This window comes from Parasteatoda tepidariorum, chromosome 8, assembly GCF_982258835.1.
Source record: "Parasteatoda tepidariorum strain Cologne lab strain chromosome 8, Ptep-v5.0, whole genome shotgun sequence".
Classification (NCBI taxonomy): Eukaryota; Metazoa; Arthropoda; class Arachnida; order Araneae; family Theridiidae; genus Parasteatoda; species Parasteatoda tepidariorum.
In genome coordinates this window covers 81,062,394-81,083,814 of record NC_141762.1, presented here as the reverse complement: position 1 = coordinate 81,083,814, position 21,421 = coordinate 81,062,394, and positions in this window count along the sequence as shown.

Sequence of the window (21,421 nt, the reverse complement as noted above, 5' to 3'; positions counted from 1 at the left end):
TTAAAAACTCTTTTAAAATCCTGAGAACGCTTGTTTCTTTTTTTTAATAATAATAATAAAAATCGTTAATCTCATCGCAATCATTTCTTTTTATTTTATTCCCTTCAAACACAGCATTGGATCGAATTTCTTTTTTATAAGTATACATCTTCTCCAGAAAATTGTATATTTCTTTACATTAAACATATTAATGAAAGTCTCATTAGAGTCTTTTTGACGAAAAAAAAATAGTGACCTTTTTTTGAAAAAAAAAATTTGTTTCTTAAAAGTTAAAATAAGGACGTTTCGTTACTTGTTTCAGAAAACTAAAATATTTTTATTTTGCATTTCACTGATAATTTTACTGCCTTATTTTTTTATTTTAATCGTTTTTTTTCCAGATGATGAAAAGAAGTCAAATCTTAGACTTTTTAATTATGTATTTTTATATATTCATGCAAATTGCATGAACCTTTACGTTTACAGCTAGTGTTTTTTCTCTCCTAATTTTAGATATCGCAAAGTTATATTTTAACCAACCTAATAGTAAAAACGTTCTCGAGATTTAAGCCGGACTTCCAAAACCAAATTTTCGTAATAGAATACATTTTTTTTTAATTTAATTGTTCCTAAATAGTGTGCTTTTAAGCAGCAGATAGTTGCTCATTTTTATTATGCAAATGACAAAACAAATTTTTAAAAAATGCTTTAAAGCTTGTTTCCCCAAGTTATCACACTCCTCTCCTGAAAAACTAGTTTACTTGCATAAAATATCTATTAAAAAGCTAATTCAGTTCATTGATATTTTTAAACCAATGTATTAAACATTAAAGTTACAAATTTTAAACTTTAAAAATCACGAAACTTGAAAATTAAAAAAAATATTTTACTTACCTACCTATTTACTTCGAGCCAGCTGGCACTAGGCCTCAAGTTTCTTTTTTCTTGGCACCCCTGCCCTGAACCAGTCCTCTTGCTTCCTCCCATTCATTTAGTTTTGATCTTGGTACATGTATCTTTGTCAAGTTAATATCGGCCTCTTTGTTTACGTTTTCCATTGGGTGTCTTAGTAAGTGCGGTATTATTAGGGCTATTCCGTTTTAAGATAAAAGAAAGTCCAGACCATCACCATCTTCTCTTAGACATTTTCTCAATAATGGATTCCAATTTTGGCTTCGTTAGTACATCTTCATTTGAAATTGTTTTAGGCCAGAAGATTTTTGAAATAATTCTTAAACATTTGTTCTGGAATTAAAATTTATTTTAACTGTCCAATATTTATTAAACTCCCAATGGGTCGGTAACGTATTATGCGGGATTTAAAAAAAATTAATAAATCATTCTGATATTAATTAAATCATTAGCATTGTTACATAATAGCAAATTATTATTTCTCCGAAAAAAACGAAACTAATTAAAATTTAGTTTTTTTATGGTTATAAAAATGTCTCTCTTAATTAAATGAAAGTTCATTACAAAGTCTCGAAAGACTTAACAATTCTTTAGCAGCATTAACCCTATTTATTTCATTAACATTCAATTACAGACAATTTAATACCACGTCTCTTCATCCAATTGCCAAATTTCTTACACTTTCTTCAAGAAAAACGTTTTTGTTTTTAATCAGAAAAGTCTTATATAAATTTTTTTTAAAGTTGTTGGTAGATGAGTATCGAGAACATCAACTAGGAAATAAATCCGCTGCTAACAAAGGGGTAACAGAAAAATAGCGACTGTAAGCAAGCTCTTGACAGGTTCTACTAATGATGCAAGTGCCTCTGGGGGATCAACCGTGACAAAGTCATTCCTCAATCCTCTCACCTCATTAAATCCTATTGGGGAGATGGAAACCCCCCTTGTTAAAGAAAAACGCACTAATCAAAAGCGACCGCATTTCTTTTTTTTTCTTTTTTTACAGTTTCTTTAAAGGATTTCTTTGGAAAAAGAACATGCTTAGAATTTAGACCAATATTTCTATTACATCAATAGAAGAGATAATCTTAGCAATTGAAATTAGCTCACTTTTAATTCTTAAAAAATATGACTTGTTTTTAGTCAAATTTATGATACTTTTGATATACAATATTATACAATATTAAAATAATGTACAATAATTATATACAATAATTAAATATATATATATTAATATACAATATTTTTATTACTGCCAACCGGCCTGTGTAGGGGGCAGGGAACTGTCCTTGATCAGAAAGGTTCTGGGTTCGAATCCCGGGCAAGGCATGGATGTTTCTTTCTCTCTATCTGTGTTCTATGTCCTCTCTCCTTTGTGTGACCTGCCCTATAAACGGATTGTGATAGTGCGACGTGATCGACGCTGTTCCACCACCGTGGCTTCGCCACAGGTGACCACTGGGTCACGAAAAGAGAGTTAACAGTTCTGGCACTTTTTGTGGCCAATGGACAATAGTTCCAAGTGCCCGCCATTAAAAAAAAATATATATATATATTTTATTACGTGGATAAAAGTGATAATCTTAACAATTAAATTTATCTCGATTTTAGTTCCTAAAAAAATATGATTTATTATTAGTTAAATTTATTATACTTTTAAGAGGATGTTTAAAAAATTAAATTAAGACCTATATTATATGAGAAGAAAGGATATTTCCACTAAGACTATTATTTTGACCGATCATTAAAATTTTTTTAATATGTCCACCCGGATATTTACTTTTGTCATTCGGGTAACAGTTTTTGACCACTCTTTCAGGGACACTTTATTAGGTGGACCAACTTTATTCCAACAGTCAGAGAAGAGAAAGAAAGAACATCCATGGCGATGTTTTGAATTCAAACTCCGAACCTTCCTGACTTTAGTTCAGCTCTCTAACCACCATACACGCCAATTGCCTTCGCTAAAACGTAACACTTTCTCAAGAAAAATAAAAAAATAAAAAGTGAAAAATATTATATTTAGTTTATTTAATGTGTTTATAGTGTAAATATTATATTTCTGTGTTAAAGGTAAAATCTTCCAAACATAACTCACTTCTTATAATTTCTACTTATTTGAAATTATTCAGATTTAAGAGAAACATCTATTTTTCATTAATATTTCGTTAATTTACAAAATCAATTATGGATGAATTTTTGAATATGAATGAAAAAGAATTAAATTAATTTCTTCAGACTTTATATTTAAGTACAAATGTAATTCTTATAATGTAACGAAATTTTTTAGTAATTAACAAACTATTTTTTTATTATTAAGAAACATCAACATCTATTTTTGCTTGTAATTAGAGAGTCAGTAAAAAATATGTAAAATAGACACAATTGTCCTTTTTTGCGTCAAAGGCATAAGCTACGTCAAATACTGTAAAATCTCAAACTATTTTGATATTAAATTTTAGATCATTTTTTTATACTTTTACCGTTATAACTCATTTGTTTGAAATAAATTGGAAGATAAACTTGATTTAGTCAACCGAAACATATAGATAAAACATTTATGTAACAGGAACGAAATTATGAAAAACATATGCATGAGTTGTTGTTCAATACATTTATCTTAAAGCTAAGACAAACGCATTACTGTAGAAAATTTTGTTCAGTCAACGATTGGGCATTTTTTTTTATTCTTTTATGTTCTATACTGTACGACCAGCAACAGAAAAGAACGATATTTATTCGAAGTCATTTGTAGTCAAAATGAAAAATGACGTTCTATGGATAAGAACCTGTCAGAAGCTTTTGGCCTTTGCATCCTATCTTGGACGACCTATTTCTAAGAAATGTTGGAAATAAATGGTGGAATTTTATATTTTATTTTCCTAAAATGCGGTTTTAGTCACAAGAACTGCTGTAAGTGTATATGTGGCAATCCAGTGCTTTGAAGCATTACTGGTTTCTATACATCTGAAATCCGCCCATAAAACGAATTTGAGATATTGGTCTATGGACATTTGAGATCTTTTTTTTTTAAATTTTGTGATTTTTGATTTTTTGAATTATTTGAATCATAGTTGTTATTGTCTATTTTTAAAAGACATTTATTTTGTGAGGATTTAAAAATTGAGACTATCCTTACGAAATTTAATTAACTTGTTAAATGGTACACGGAATAGGAATGCCGTAAGAAAAAATTTACAACAAATATTTTATACACAGCGAAAAAAAAGTATGGTCAAAACTACCAGGATATGGTAAAATAAATCGTGTTTCAGGTCCTATGGTAATACCAAAATACTCTCTAGTTTTTAACAATGTGCTTAGTTAATGATTTTGGTAAAATTAATAATAAAATATGGTTTTATAATAAGGGATAAAATTTGGTAAATGAGATAATATTAGATATTCTATTATCTTAGAGTATGGCATAAAAACCATTTTTCTGGAAAAATTTATTTATCAGTTATTTTATTTTTTTCTAAATGCGTGGTAATAAAAAACATAATTTTGAAAACCAGAATTTCCGGTAAACCATTACTATATCAACGGAAAATTTACCAAATTAAGAAGCTAATATATGAAAATTTTAGAATTGAATGATTAGTTACCAATTCAGAAGGAGGGTGTTATTTCTAGAATAAGACTGATTTCATTGCATATAGAAGTTAATTTAAATAAATTTTAAAGTTCATAAAGTTTTAGTTTAAACATATTTAACGCAATTCCGTCAATACATGATTCAACGAAAAATATTATTCTCAAGAAAGCGAGCGGTTTTTTTAAGTTTACAAATTTTTTGAATTTTTTTTTCTCTTGCATAGTTAATAATGTACAATTTATACTATTTAATACACAATATTTGGTGCATATTACGAAAAGCCTTCAATTACCAGGCCTTTGACATGGTTCCGATCTCAGAACTGAATGTATCTGATAGGACTGCAGAATTCAGGATTTATTCTATTGTAAATAAATTTTATTTTATAACCGTCGTTGAACAGCCGACCCAATGTTTTCGGTTTACGACTACTAATGTTCAACTCCATAGCCTTGCAATTTTGAACCAAATCCGGAAGACAAGGGAACTCCTGGATCAAGTATTGGGAGAAATTGGCCTTCGCGGAGGGCTTATTTGATGAAACTAATCCCCATTTTCGTTGCATGGAGAGGAAAACCATGAAAACATCCCCCGGTTAGCCTGATGGCAATTGGATTCTAACCCATGATCTACCATTGGGGGTATTTTACGTCAGCCTTGTGGTCGGTGCTACCTGGATATGGAATTTGTATCGACCAGCCGTCGCTAGGACTCGATCCCGGTTTTACCCATTAGAAGACAAACGCTCTAACAATTATGGTATATCAGATTCCTCGTTCCGTAAGCTCCGATAAAAATAGATTTTACGGTAAAAAGTACTGGCAACTTGGGCACTTGTGCTTTTTACAGTAATTTTTTGCAGTGCACAAAATCAACAAAATTTTAAATAAAACTTTATTTAAAATGTTTAATTGAAAACAAAATTCTCAAATTTGAAATTTGTGACTTGTTGCTAGGACTCGATCCCGGTTTTACCCATTAGAAGACAAACTCTCTAACAATTATGGTATATCAGATTCCTCGTTCCGTAAGCTCCGATAAAAATAGATTTTACGATAAAAAGTACTGGCAACCTGGGCACTTGTACTTTTTACAGTAATTTTTTGCAGTGCACAAAATCAACAAAATTTTAAATAAAACTTTATTTAAAATGTTTAATTGAAAACAAAATTCTCAAATTTGAAATTTGTGACTTATCGCTAGGACTCGATCCCGGTTTCACCCATTAGAAGACAAACTCTCTAACAATTATGGTATATCAGATTCCTCGTTCCGTAAGCTCCGATAAAAATAGATTTTAAGGTAAAAAGTACTGGCACCCTGGGCACTTGTACTTTTTACAGTAATTTTTTGCAGTGCACAAAATCAACACAATTTTAAATAAAACTTTATTCAAAATGTTTAATTGAAAACAAAATTCTCAAATTTGAAATTTGCGACGCGATTTTTAAATTTTTAAATTTTGTTAGTTTGATTCAAAGCACACGAAATACTTCATTCAAATCTACTCTGATTTAAACAAATATCAAATGAACATAGCCAACTTGAAATTTTTCCTTTAATTACTAATTACTGAAGTAGGACTAATTTACTACTTATAGTCATCGATCTAATAATTAGCACCGACCCACATGACCCTATTACTCACTCCTAATGAGGTTTTGAGGCTTTGCCCTTCACCTACTACGTATTACCCTATGGGTAATTATGAAAGCCATTTGTATTCCGAAATTATGGTAAATGTCGTTTATTTTAACTAATCGTGTGATTCCTAATTTCCACGTTATTACTGATAGCAGTTCTCTTCACCTGCTGTTTAAATGACTTCTGTATTAGGAGGTTTCAGATTTCACTCCCATTTGTAATTATGAATAATTAGTGATTTTAATAGTTGTGTTACATAAACAGTAAACTAAATATGAACTCTTATATTCGAAACAATCATATTTATAATTGAGAATCATAGTTTTAATTTATTTCTCGTAAATTTAATCTCTGCCGCAATTAATTCAAAGTTTAATAGAAGCAGTAATAAATATGAGTTTTATATTAATGTCATTTCATTCCATTATTTAGTTATAACGCATTTTTAAGTTTACATTTAGATTATATTCATGATAACACTTTCTTATTCCCAAAACAATTGACATAAAGCTAGCGTAAAAATAGTTTATGTTTATATTTTTAAAAAAGAAAATATTTTATTGGACAGAAATATTTTATATCTTCAGATGTGGTACAACGAATCAAGTTCTATCTTATAATTTCTATCGGCAACTGTGTCTTAATGGTAGACTGATAAATGATAAGAGACTGAAAATCAAGATGATAGGTTTGTGATGAATTTGGAATATTAGTGACATATTTTATGTAGATAAGAAGTACATTATTTGTATGTTATTAAAAAATCATTTTATTAAAGGACAAAAATCTTTTGTATTTTCTCATAAGGTACAACGAATCAAGTTAAACCAGAATCTCTGATTTAATTGTGACTGATAAATTGAAATATAAGTAATAGTCTGAAAATCGAAATTATAAGTTTGTGATGTAATCGTATTAGGAATACCAGAAACATATTCTAAGCAAACTATACGCTAATGAATAAAATGATACTAATAGCTGTAGTAATAAAATAAGTGAGAATTAATTCTGTTTCTCTATGATGCATTTAAATTGTGTAATCAATAAATCAACAAAGTACTTTTATCACATATTTGCATTATATAAAAAAGTTTCTATCTAATTTTTAAGAAATTAAGCAATTTAAAACATTAATTAATTTAAAACATTAGATAAACATTTGAGATTAGGAAAACAGACTTGGCATTGCATTCTGAAGAAACAAGTAAGAACACTTTTCTTTAAAAAGTTTAAGTACAAAAGTTGGCAAGTGCTTCTTTTACTGGGAACAGCTTCTAACAAAGCATTCTTATTTTATTAAATTAAAAAAATAATCCTTAATCACAAAAACTAATTTCAATTGTAAATTATGTCCTGTTGATGTCAACAATCAATTTATAGTTACAACTGGTGGAGGTTTAGTAACAGTATGGAAATAGCAAGATTCTATCCTCCATTCATCTTAAAATATATCATGTTGATACCGTCAGCAGTCAATTTACAGTTACAACTGGCGTAAGTTTAGTATTTAGCATGGAAAAAGCAAGATTCTATCCAATAGTTTACCTCCAGTGGACCACGCTGGGCATGATTTAGTTGCATTCATAAATACCGATAATGTGATTATCTAATTTTTGCCCAGCTTGAAAAACAGGCATTTAACTGGTAATTAATAATTACGCTACTATAATTCACAGCAAAAGTTATTTAAGTGAAAACGTTTGAAAAGAGGGTAAATAAGTATATAGTGATCACACTTTTCAATTGCTTAACTTAATATTAAATATCATGAATTCATCTATCAACTATTTCAGTTTTCTCTTGTTTTTGCAATTATTAATGCATCTAAATACTAGGATACATTTCAAATTGGACTAACTAAGTAGTGAGCAAAGCAAATCACATAAGAATACTAAATAATTTTTAACCATTTTTCCATGGTCAACAAATAGAGGGCTAAGTCCACTTCTGTTTATATATTTAGTATAATGTTTTAATTGATTTTCATTAAGAATAATAATAACTAATATTGTCTTCAAAAGAGAAAGTTAAGCTATTGACTTCACAATGTTTCTGTTAGTTTAATTATTCTTGTAAGTTCAATGGTATTTTGTCTTTCACAAATTATTCATAAATTTGGCTGCTGCCTGTTTCAAGCAGGCCAAGGGTTAATAATACATATCAAATTAAATAGTAAGTTGAAGTTGAGTTCAGCTCCAGACATATTTTTATTATTTCATAAAAATTCTCACTTAATTTTTATCAAACATATATAACACATATATGCAATAATTTAAACAAGCATATATCATATAACAGGGGTGGCGAACCTTTATACACCAGCGTGCCATTTTCTCTAAAAAATTGCTTAATGAGGTCATAGACGTGCCATCAAATAATTTTGACTTCGTGATTATTGGGAAAATTATAATACTAAATACTATCAACTCAAAACTCTTTATTTAGATTGAAAAAAGTACATTTTGCAATGTCTCAGTTATACAAGTATTTCAACTTAAAGTAACATCAATGTGACTTCTGTTGTTGCAGATTAGATGACCAATAACTTATATTAGGTTCTAAGATGTTAGTTTAAGCAGGACTGTTTATTTTTTTTTTGTTAATTATTTATCGTTAGCTTGTTTTTTACGGTTATTAACTGTTTTTTAGTATTAATTTTGAATTTTTTTATTAATAATTGTTTAATATTTTGTTTGTTTTTTTTGTGAATTTTTAATTTAATTGTTACATATGCTTCATAGCGTAATAACATTTGTGTAATAACAATTCATAGTGTAACAACAATTGTGATCGATTGAGTGCCCAAAATATTGTGTCGCGTGCCACTGGTTCGCCATCCCTGTCATATAAGTATATATATCACATAATTTTTTTCACACGTTTATAGAGGTATTTTGTATTACTATTTAGACGCGCTTATAACATATTTTATTAAATTGATGCCTCTGGTAGCCAGTAAATAAATTAATTATGATGAAGATTTCTAAGTTAATGTCACTTCACGTACCAGTCCACTGGCTATCCATCTGTGTTCAATCGATTCAACAGTAATACGTTTCAATAGAGATACGTTTCTATTGCTTTGGAAATACGTATCATCCAATATGAATAGCTCAAACAGTAAATTGTCATTCAGAACCATAAAATTACGATAATACCGAATACGATTTATTCCATTCAAGGATGTAGTTCAGCTTATGGTTTGGACATGTCTGTAATGTATACGTTTAAAAGGAAAGTTATATAAATTTTGAAAGCGTAAGAATGTTCCAAATGTGTTTTAGTAGATACTATTAGTTCCAATCTTTTTAAAAGAAATTTTCCTTCATTCTCCGAAATGTAACTCATTTATTTACTAAGCTTAAAGACTGCCATTAGAATAGAGTTGTAATTACTCCCACAATTCGCAAAAATATTTCGGTTTAAATACTTGATTTTTTTCTAATCGTAATCAATGAAATGCACATTTTTTTTGCAACACGAACTTATTTCACATTTTAAATTTGAAAAGAGTATTTTCAATGTAGGTTATAAAATCATCTTTCAGATTACATTTGATTTAATGAGCTTCAACCATTAAAAACTCTTAACAGCTTGATGACAGAAATTAAGCAGATTGTTTATTAAAAAAATCGCGTAAAGAGTAATGCATTAAAAAATTCAGCTTTGCTCTAACTTCAAACGAGAATATATATTTTTTTTGCATTTCTTTCATGAGTAAATATTATTTACGTGTCAAAAAAAGGATCACACTAATCCGTCAAACTTTATTCATGAAAAATTCAAAAGCCCATTTATGATAAGAATACATTTTGTAAAATAAATATGCTGTATTTAAAAATAAAAATACGCAAATAGGCCCTAGTATTTGCAATTTTTAAAAAAAGTCTGCGTACCTAAAGAAAATATGTTTGATAGAAATGATGGAAAGCAGCTAGTGTGTTGATCTCTTTACCAAAAGGTTTATTTCAGTTATTTCTTTAATAATTGAAAAACGTTGCTAAAGTCATTTAATTACACATGCTACTATTAACGTGTTAAATAAAAACTTTTTGTTCCTACACTCATCTCATATTAAACCTAATTACTGCTAAGAAAATTTCTTTATACAATATCAACCTAATTCAATAAATATTTTAATAAATATTTAATAAATATTATAAATTAATTAATAAATATTATTCAATAATAAATATTAGTAAATTTTGTGCTTAAACGAAACTATTGCTCTGCACTCGATTAATTATTTTTATTAGCATATTTTACATGACATATTTTTAATATTCATATCCTTAGTTTTGTTTCTGATTTTCGATACAGCAAGATAAAAGTTTTCAGCTTTTTATGCCTGATATTACAATTTTTCATATACGGAAAAAAAAATTGCTAACATTACTGTAGGTTATATTCCAAAAACTATGATAACTACGCAAACAATTTTAACATGTTCTAGATTTATTAATGATAAATTACATTTCACTTCTATGGTGAAGATGTGGCAAGAAACAATTATTTAATTAATTTTGACAATTATTTAATTAATATTAATTTTGATGTTATTTTTAATTAATTATTTTGCTCTAAAAAACAGAAAAATGTGTGGTAAATTTTTCATTTAGGAATGTTAATTTTGTATAATTATTTTTAGGAAACTTAATACAATTTTTTAAGCAGCATATTTTTGCTATATTTTTCAGATCACAAGCAAATTTAAAAATAGATCGTTCCATTTGTTACACAATGCAGTTTTATTGGAATATAAAAATATGCAATAATTTCCTAAGAGAAAAAAAAATTGCTTTGCAAAAACAGGATAGTTATAAGATATGAATAATTTTTCAACACCTTGAGATGCAATTATATAAAATAAAATCAGACAGAGAAATAATGTATTCATTAAATTCCAGCTCCAGTTTAAATAATATGTTTAGCTAAATCATGATAATTACCTGTGAATTTTAAGTAAATTAACAATAAGAAATCCAACAATAAGAAACATTCAAGCTTTTTCGTTTTGAATTTCCCATCAAATTTTTCAACAACTGAATAATTAAAAGATCTGTAATTTCTAATTTCACGCCATTATCAAAAAGGTGAAAATCTCCTTTTTAGTCTTTCGAAATAATCCCAATTAATATTCACGGAATTTTATTGCGCCAATTTCATTACTGGAAGCAAACGAGCATTGCGTAAATTGGATATAAAACAGAAATCTCTTTTAAGTTATTGCTATCAGCTCTTTAAGTAAATCTAATTAATAGCAACAATACTTGGTAGAAGTGGACAAAATAATACCAGTGTTTTCCGATTAAATTCCGTCTAAAATTTTCGAAACTTAATTAGAAAAGAACAAGTTTTTCGCTAAAATGGTTCACTAAGATTCGCTTCCCTTAAAGTAGCACTGTGTCTTAATTAAAACAGACTTCTTAATGAGTTTTGCTTTCATCAAACTACTCATTAAGCTTTTGAGGGCACGGACCTGAGTATTTCATTAATCACTCTTTAAGTTGAAGTAAATGCTTCAAACACGGGATTTACTTAAGCCCACTTTACTGAGAGAAGCAGAAAATATTGCGAAAATACGTGGCTAAAAATAAAGCTATTCCTTTTAATTTTTGAAACCCAAGAATCGCAAAATGTGTATTTAGAACTAGATTTAATTATATTTTAGGGTTTATTAAAATCGCTTAAGCACGCTACTTTATATAAAGGATTATTGATTAAAATTTCTGAAATGAATCAGTGGGATATAAAAATATCGGAAAAAGAGCGTAAGAGTTAAAATTGTTTAGTGCTTAGCTATGTATGCATGTAAATGAAACCCTAATAAATTGAGAAGTTATTCTGTAATTAGATTTTTCGTAATAAGTCTGAGATATTTTTAAGCTTTTAAAAAACATTGTGTGGTGCAATATTGGTTATGTGTTAATTATCAAGAGTTTTCAATTTTAGTTATATTATTATTTTTCTTATAAGAAGAATATCTCAACTTATTATTCATTTATTTGTTTCTTAAAATCGTCTGTTAAAGTTTTGAAACGAAATATTTATCATTATTTTAAGAAAAAATTATAAAGAGAAAAAAAATAGTTTTCAAAAAATAATAAAACCATGCTTCTGTCGTATATTAATTTTATTTTATATTTCATAATCGTCGTAGAACAGCCGATCCAATTTTGAGTTTACGACTACCAGAGTTCAACTCCGTAGCTCAGTAATTTTTAACCCCGTCCAGAAAACAAGGGGACTCTTAGATCGGGATAAAGTTGTCTTCGAGGTCGATTTTTTGATGGAAATAACTAGCTTTTTGCATTATATGGAGAGGAAAACCAGGAAAGGACTCTAACCCATGATCCGCCTACCACTTAGGATATTTTGCGTTAGAGGTCGATGTGAGTCGGGTGCGGAATTTGTATAGATGAGCCATCGCTGGTATTTGAAGCCGGGTCACCTCATTGGAAGATCAATGCTCTGTCCTCTGAACTACAACAGATCTGTTGTATATTAATGTATATTTTTGTCAAAATGAAAAAAGAAGCTTGCAAGGTTAAACCAGATTTCTGTCTATCCATATTCCTTCATCCTCATGCAGTGAAAATAAACCATTGAATAATCTAACAAATAAAATAATAAAGCTGATAAAGGCACTTCGTTAGTTTTAAATTACTCTTTTTTACTGTTTTTGGCAAAAAAAATTTCACCATGCATATTTCATAGCTTAATTATCTAAGTTATGTACTTGATACATCCTGCAACATATTTCTGTGTTTTCAGATTTTTTTAACGATTTTGTTGAAACAAATGGTAGGTAATATTGCGACAAAACTTTTTTTTTATATAGATATTTTGTCATATACAGCTTTAACATTCCAAATTTAAAATATTCTAGATTTGAATATAGAAAGTTCAAGAAGAAATCGCCGGAAGAAGAAATTTTGGAAACTCTTTATGTGTTGAAGGGAAGGGTGGAAATACAGATTAACCCTCTCAGTTGCAAGGAACTAAGTGGTTTCGTTAGATGGGCTTAGTTAATGCGATAGAATTCTGGTTGGTTAACTCTATTAGGTGAAAGCAGTTAATAAACAGTTTTTCATATAACTAACAGTCTGATTACTATATTATTTATAGTTATTTTACAGTTTTATTTGAATATGGTAAAATAAAATTTAAAAAATCTTTATTTAACCATTTTTTTTCGATAAATTTCTAACAGTGTAGGTATCTATTTAGCAAATTAATCTTGTTTTAATAAGTTTCTAAAGTTTTCTCTTTAGTGCAAAGGGTTGACTTACATATTGAATACGAATGTATTTTCAAATATATTTCCAGAGTGAGTAATATGTCTATAAAACTCGAGTATTCTGCATAAGAAATAAACGTCTAACTTGCACTTAAATAAGTTTTGGAATTCAGAAGCAGTTTCAGAAAGATCTTTAGGAAATGTAAGGCAATTGATAAATGTGTACTTTTCCATTACCGTTATTCTATTTACATTACTGTATTACAATTACTTCATTGTTGTTATGTGTACTATTCAATAGACTTTGAGAAAGCTGTATCCAGTCCCAGTTAAATTTTTCCGACACAAAGATGTTGTGATGTTGAATATGCATACTAAGTATTCTAATTAATCTTCATAAAAGTAATTAAATTTTATAAATAAAACGTGGAAAAATTTTACCAATGATTTTTTCTCCAAATTTTGCTTTTTATTGTTTTAGTTATAATCTAGGTCATGAGCAACATACCCAGAGAGTTAAAAAATGGCATACGTCCTTGTCACACTATTATAAAAATATTTTTTCCTGATAATTTATCTGGACCTTTATGTGTATATTAAGCTGGAATGTTTAATCCATGTAAAAGTCGACACATATGTGTATTATACAGGATTATTCATAATTCCCTCCGGGCAGGAACTGAACTATCGCATTGATGTATGCCGTGTGACCAAGGGTTCACACATAGAACACCTGTAATGTATGTAATTTGGTAAAACTTGAATAGTTTCGGAATAATTTTATATGTTTCTTTTTTTCAGATTCGTCTTCTTTTTTTTACTATAACGCTTCGAAACCCCGGAGGGAATTATGAATAACCCTGTATATTTAATGAGGAAGCAATGTATTTAATAAGGACTTATGATTTGAATAATTAATTTCTTATATAATGTTACTCGTAAAAAATATTCTATAACATGTTCTCTTTAGTCTATTACTTTCTTAAAATGGCGTGATATTTTGAATTGGCATGCAATGTTAAAATAAGTTCATCTGTGGATTTTTTACCAAAGTGTTTGAAATTATCGTATTGATCATTTAGTTCGCATTGAAATGGTTCAAAATTACGAAGACAGTGTCTAGAACTGATTGCGTAAGTAGTTGAACATTGGCCTGCTTATATGTATAAGCTCTATACATTTGTAATAGCTTAAAATATCAAATGGCTTTTACAAATGCAAGCAAATGATATAATTTCAGTAAACCGCTTCCATATGAACAGAAAAATTAACAAATGAAAGGCTAAAATACCATTTTTAGATTTCATCAATTAAAATTATGATTTTCCCCCATGTAATAAATAGGAATTTATTGGAGTTTTTTTTATCAATACTTTTTAAAGAAGGGTTATTTTTCAATAGATGGCACCACTATGATAAAATTTAAATGCAATCAAAATGATGATATTTTATGAAATTATTTTATTTATCCTTCTAAAATGGGATTTTTGGGGTAAATTGTGGATAGTTAATTGTATTAACATTTAAGGAGGATTGTATTATCACTTTTATAGCGGATTAGTGGGTTTGTAAATGGTTTTTCTTATGGGTCTTTTTTTTTTGTTCTGACGTCCACTGAATGCGGGATGACTTTTAAGTGAGTAAACAGGTCAGTATGGATTATTTCGCCTTGCTGAAAAGAGTGTAAGAGGCGTGAAGAGTGGCGGAGAAATCAGTACGACGGGAGTGCGGATCATGCCCAATGGGATGTTGGGTTGAGACATCACCGCTGACAGGATCTATCATGGCTGCTAGAAGTGTGTTCTGAGCCGGTATCATCGAGAATGAGTTTCGATATAGCTGGATTCTCGGAGTGAGTTGATCTAGGCGAAAAGGTTGATGTTTGGAAAGAGTCTCTGGATGCAGCTCTGTACGCAACATTGATCGGATGAGCTGTTGTCAGGAAGAAAGTTAATCTGAAGCCTCAGAATAGTTGACGGGAAGTGATAGACTGAATGTCGCTAAGTTCAAGACGGTTGGCAAGAATTGAGCGTTCCTCGGCTGAAAATCGAATGTTTCCCTGGTGCACTCTGTCTTACTAATGGAGGGCCTAAAGAATTGAATGGCGGTCGGAAACTCGAAGTTCTCCTAGTCCACAAGTCTAGCTGCAAACCCGGTGGGCGTTCCAGAAGGTGATCTGCAAGTTCCTTTTGTATTTATAAACTCTAATTTCTTACCTTTTTAGTAATTTTTTAGAAGAGCATTTTATCCCGAATTTTAAATTATTTCTATCAGGTGTTAAGATACCTATTTTACGATGAGCCTTGGATATTTAATTATAATTATCGGTTGTAGGAATATAATGATCTAAAGTTTAAATGTTTTTGTAGATTTAGAATGAGCTAGTATTTTTATTTCGTAATTATCTCTTTCAGTGTGAATTAATTGAATGTTATGCATACGAAATTTAAAAGTGCTTTTCATCGAAAGGTTTTATCTTGAGTATAACAATTTGGAAATTTAAAAGTGTATAAATTGGAAATTTTTGTGCACATGAAGTCATCTGTAAATGATTGAAGTTGTGTTTGTTGAAAATTTATAGTTAAAATAAAATTTAATTTTAATTGTTAAATGTTTCATGTAATTCATTACTTATTTGTCTATTTTTGAACCTGGGAAACTGTTACCAAAATTCAGCCCTGCCAAAGTTTGAAGGGAAACGGTACACCCAGAATTGACATTTGCATAAAATGTTTGGCATCCGACCCTCATGATTTAGAGCAATTAACTTTAGGACAGTTCCTAGTAGGCATTCCTTTAACTTCTTTTCGAAAAAAGTGTTTATCGCATCAATTTCATCAAAAAGGAGACTGCACCTGATTCAGTTGCTCCATATTCAAGTTTATTCTAAGTGGATAGAGCCATATGCAACAGCAAGGGAAATGGACTAAACATAATTAGATTTTTAAATGAACGATCTCTTAAAAGTACCATATTTCATAGATTGATCATCTAGTACTCCCCTAAATACTAGATATTCAACCTATGAAATAAAGTCTAAGCCAAATTAAGAATACATTTCCAAGCAGGGATGGTGTGGTAAGGATCATTGAAATCGAGACTGTGAAAGGACAATTCAAACTGACATAGCTGAACGTTATCGTCCTCTTTCAGGTAGTTAAACATAGCTCAGACAAGGAGGACATTTAGTTTATAAGCCTCTTGCCGATAGATGGCGTGATTTTCAGTTACAATGAAAACTTTTAATTTATTGACATTAAAAAGTTTCAGTTGGAAATTCGTTGCTAATGAAATTGAATGGAATCACAATATTAACTGAGTGTGAAACTGATATCAAAATGTGAATAGAATTGAATAATTTAATTTATAGTCCTATATCTTAGTATTTGGAATAAAGTTTTCAAATAAATCATTTTCTTTTTCAGCAGCAAGAAACCATAGGTAAGCTTTTACCATTTTGATAACAATAAGAAACTCACCAAATGAAACAGTTGTCAAAGCTCATATATATATATTCTATTTCTCAATATATATATATATATATATATATATATATATATATATATATATATATATATATATATATATATATATATATATATATATATATATATATATATATATATATATATATATATATATATATATATATATATATATATATATATATATATATATATATATATATATATATATATATATATATATATATATATATATATATAGTTAAATACAAATCAAAGCAAGTCTTTCTGTTTTAATATCACCTATTTCTCCATTCATTTCTCAAACAATTCTTATTTCTGCCTCTAAGGAAATCCACATAATTATGCTTAGATAGCATTTAAAAGCAAAGGTACAAGAGTTTCAAATCTTTCATACAAACTCTATTCAAAGCCTTATCCTCTTTCTTCTTCAAAAAGGACGCTGATATGGAGTACTTGAGTGTCCCAGTTGTTCTAAGTCGGCAACATCTTAACGAGAAATCAATGTAGAGTAAGTAGCTGTCTTGTTCATTACATGCAGTAGAGAAAGACAGAAAATGCAAGCGCAAGATATATTTACTTTCAGTTAACGGTCCCGTTAATGTTCCAAAGAAGGAGATATTCTGTTATTCTTTTTTTTTTTTTAAATATTCGTTTGTCTAGTTATGAATTGCGTATCTGATTTTTGAGTTTCAGAAGTTTTTGTATAAAGAATTTATTGATACTTACATCAATGCATTTTCAGTATTATTCAAAGAATATTTTGAACCTTTTTTTTTCTAATAATCGATGTAGGAATTTGAAATATGTAATATACATTACTTTGCTTTAGAAAGAGACGTGTGATTTCCAAACTAATGGATAGTGTTTTCTCATTTATAAATCGTAAACGTAAGGAGTAAATATAAATTAAAAATTAGTTTACGAATTATATATATATATATATATATATATATATATATATATATATATATATATATATATATATATATATATATATATATATATATATATATATATATATATATATATATATATATATATATATATATATATATATATATATATATATATTCTCATTCATTATTTTTTGCGACTTTTCATTTATATATTCTCAAACTTTTTATTCATATATCTTTGTCCATACGTTTTTATTATCCTTTCCATGTTTGGTTAGTAAAATGTATCAAAATTTTTTCGACCATTTGTTATCTTGCTAGAGTAATCAACCTTGAACTGTAGCTTCATTCTCAAAGACGATATAAATTTTAATTGTTATTATTTGTATGGAGCAAAGCAGAATTTATTTTGTTTTGATCACCAAATTGAATTCAAAGCAAATAAAAAATATGACCTCTTTAGGACTAGTTGGAGACCTCAAATATAAAGCTCAGAGCTCAGTAGAAACTTAAACTCAAAAAAAGTAGTTTGTATTTTTTTCTAAACGCATAGTCGAATTTTTCCCGGAAAAGGGTTCTATTGAAAATCAAAATATTGAGCATGTCATGCTTAGCCAAAGACTTATATTTTTAGCTGGATTAAGTCACGCCTTCAATACTTTTTTAGATCATTACAAAACCATAATTTATTTCTATATCATCATGATTGATTATTACTGATTGATGATATGTCATATAATCATCAATCACAATTATGACCAATAAACAACTTGCTAAAGAACTCATATCGTTACTGCTCTTCTGTGCTTGAAAATAAGGCAAGTTTCAAATGTTTCCTGACCATTGGAAACAGAAGTTATCATCAAATATAAATCATCGTCTTTCGAACTTTTCTGGCCAACTTAAGATATTAAAATTTAATTGGAATATTGTGTCGAATGATAATTCAAGTTTCGACAGTTTTTTGAGCTTTACAGATATCACATACACTATTATTATCAAACATCATTATTATTACATAACTGAATTATTAAATTAGCATTATTCAACACATACAAAAAGAATTTATAGTCAATTGAATTTTTGACCACTGTCCAATTTGTTCATTGTTCAAATTTCAACTGAATCCTTGTACCTGATGTCAACACAAGTATTTTGATAAATGGTGCAAGTAAAATTTATAGTAAATCGTCATCAACAAGCAAACAAACAAATTAGAAAAGAAAAAAAATCAAAATAACGTATTCTATGTGTACTAAATATAATTCGATAATGGACTAAGAGAATGAATGCCAATTTTAAAACGCGCCGACGCATTATTTCATTAAAACAAAATTCTAAGAACTACTGAAATTTTTCAATCAAGTCTTTTGAAAGTGAATCGTCCTTTCTCTTTTAGTTTAGAAAAACACGATTATTTTCTTTTTTAATCCTCTTTCAAAACAAATTTTTTGAAGCATTTACTTTTTTATTCTTATTGTTTACTTAAATAAACAGAATTTCCTTCACATGAACTGTATTTATATAGCGAGAGTTGCCCTTTTATTTGGCATAAAGCTCTAATTCTTTTTGATACTGACCTGTTTTTTTCTAAAATCACTCGAAAAAATAACACACTCGTATTTATTTTACGTAACTATCTATTCAGGATTAAATGTAAAAAAAATGTCTAGGATGTTTTTTTTTGTCTTAAATATCAAAGAAACGAGTTTTGTCTGGTCAAATACACACCGTTACCATCAATAACAATCAAAATAAATGTAATCTCAGTTATTTACCAATACAAGTTTCTTGCACTGAGAAACATTAAAGCGTTATTTTAGAAAGATCAGTATCACCTAAAAATATTTGCGGAAGTCATTGAATGAAATGGAATTTAAAACATTGAACAAATCGGAAAAAGTAATAAGTTTTCTATTCAAGTTCATTCTAGATATTATTTAATGATTCATTTGTTATAATTAAATCGATGTCATTTTAAATAAATTACAACTCTTGCACTAACTCATAAGTATAGCATAATTAATTATCATTTGAGAACTTTTGTGCATAATGTTATTTTAAATATATCTTTGTTATGAAAATAAATGACTTACTTCCCAAACTTTTATTCTTGTCTTGTAAATTTAGGTTAGAAGGAAAACATGTTATTTTTGATTAATGGAAATATTTAACAAATAACGCAAATATTCGCTTACATATAAATATTTTTCAATTATATTTTTTTTGCTTTTTTAATGCAGTATTGTGCTAAATATCTAAATAATCATTAATTAATTTACTAATTAATTCCACTGCAATCTCCGAAAATGAATTAAATTTTGAACTGTAATTTGGGTATTTATATATCAACACCTTATTTTAGATAAATTTGTATTAGAGTTTAAACTTCAAAGATAACACTCTATTAAAAAAAACATCTTATTAATGATAATAAAATACCAAAGTTAAACATCATATTAAATCCAACAAAATATTATACTTAATACTGTATAAAGTTAACACTTTATTAAAGATAAAATCATGCTGAAGTGAACACCTTATTAAAATTGACTTCATACTAAAGTCAACACAAAGTTTAAGTTAACATGTTATTAGATTTATCAATTAATTTATCGCTAATGATTCATTAAAGTAAGTCTACTTTTAATTCAATTAAGTTAAAAATCATGTGGCTCGCTGAAGTAAAAGTTTTGTTAACTAAACTTTCTGCAGCTTTAAGGCACAATGCAATGTTACGAAGTCCCGATTTTAAAGCTTATATTTAAACTGATTTTACTGACAATGCACCAAAATCACAGCATAAATCATTATTTATATGGTATAATGTATGGTATGTAGTCAAAAATGTATGGTATATAGTAATGGCACACAGGGTGCCAGTACTTTTCACCGTAATTTGATTTTGACGTATTTTTTCTTAGTGTCTAGTACATTCCCAAATTTTGCTATAACTATTACTGCAAAAGATAACTAAAAATAATTTAAAGCTAAATGTTAGCCCTGGGCATCTAGTCATGAGAGGCGAAAGTAATGGGACTTCATGTTCACATTGATCCTATCAATAATTGACATGGCTGATCCTCACTAATTAAAAGCATCTCAAGATCTTACTTTTGTATTTTTATGAAAAAAAAATACAGAATAGAAATATATATTATATATTTCTGAAATATATATTTCAAAAATGTCTGTTCAAATTTTTATTTTCAAAACAGATTCTTATAATTTCACAAATTGATGAAAATTTAAATTCATTAACAGTTATTGTTAATGCTTATAAAAATGCCAAAACATATTATACATGTTTTTTAGTTTTAGCAATCTGACTAAATCAATCCATTGTTTTCAATAATAATAATAAGTTTTGGAATTTTAATGCTTTTGGTGTTGTTTAGTTTCACAGTAAATATTTTTTCAGCACAGATGAACATTACTTTTGGTTTTTTTATCACAAGCAATTTTATTGCTTATAGTTAAATTTAAAACAAAGTTTGAGTATGAACTCCTTTGGAAATTTTATGTAATTTATTTCGATGATTGCAAATGAGATCAAAATGTTTTACTGATTTAGATAGAAAAACATCTATCAATTTGCCTTTATTATATGATATAAAAAACTGATCAATATAGTGTAAAGATTTTATCTATCCAAAATATATTT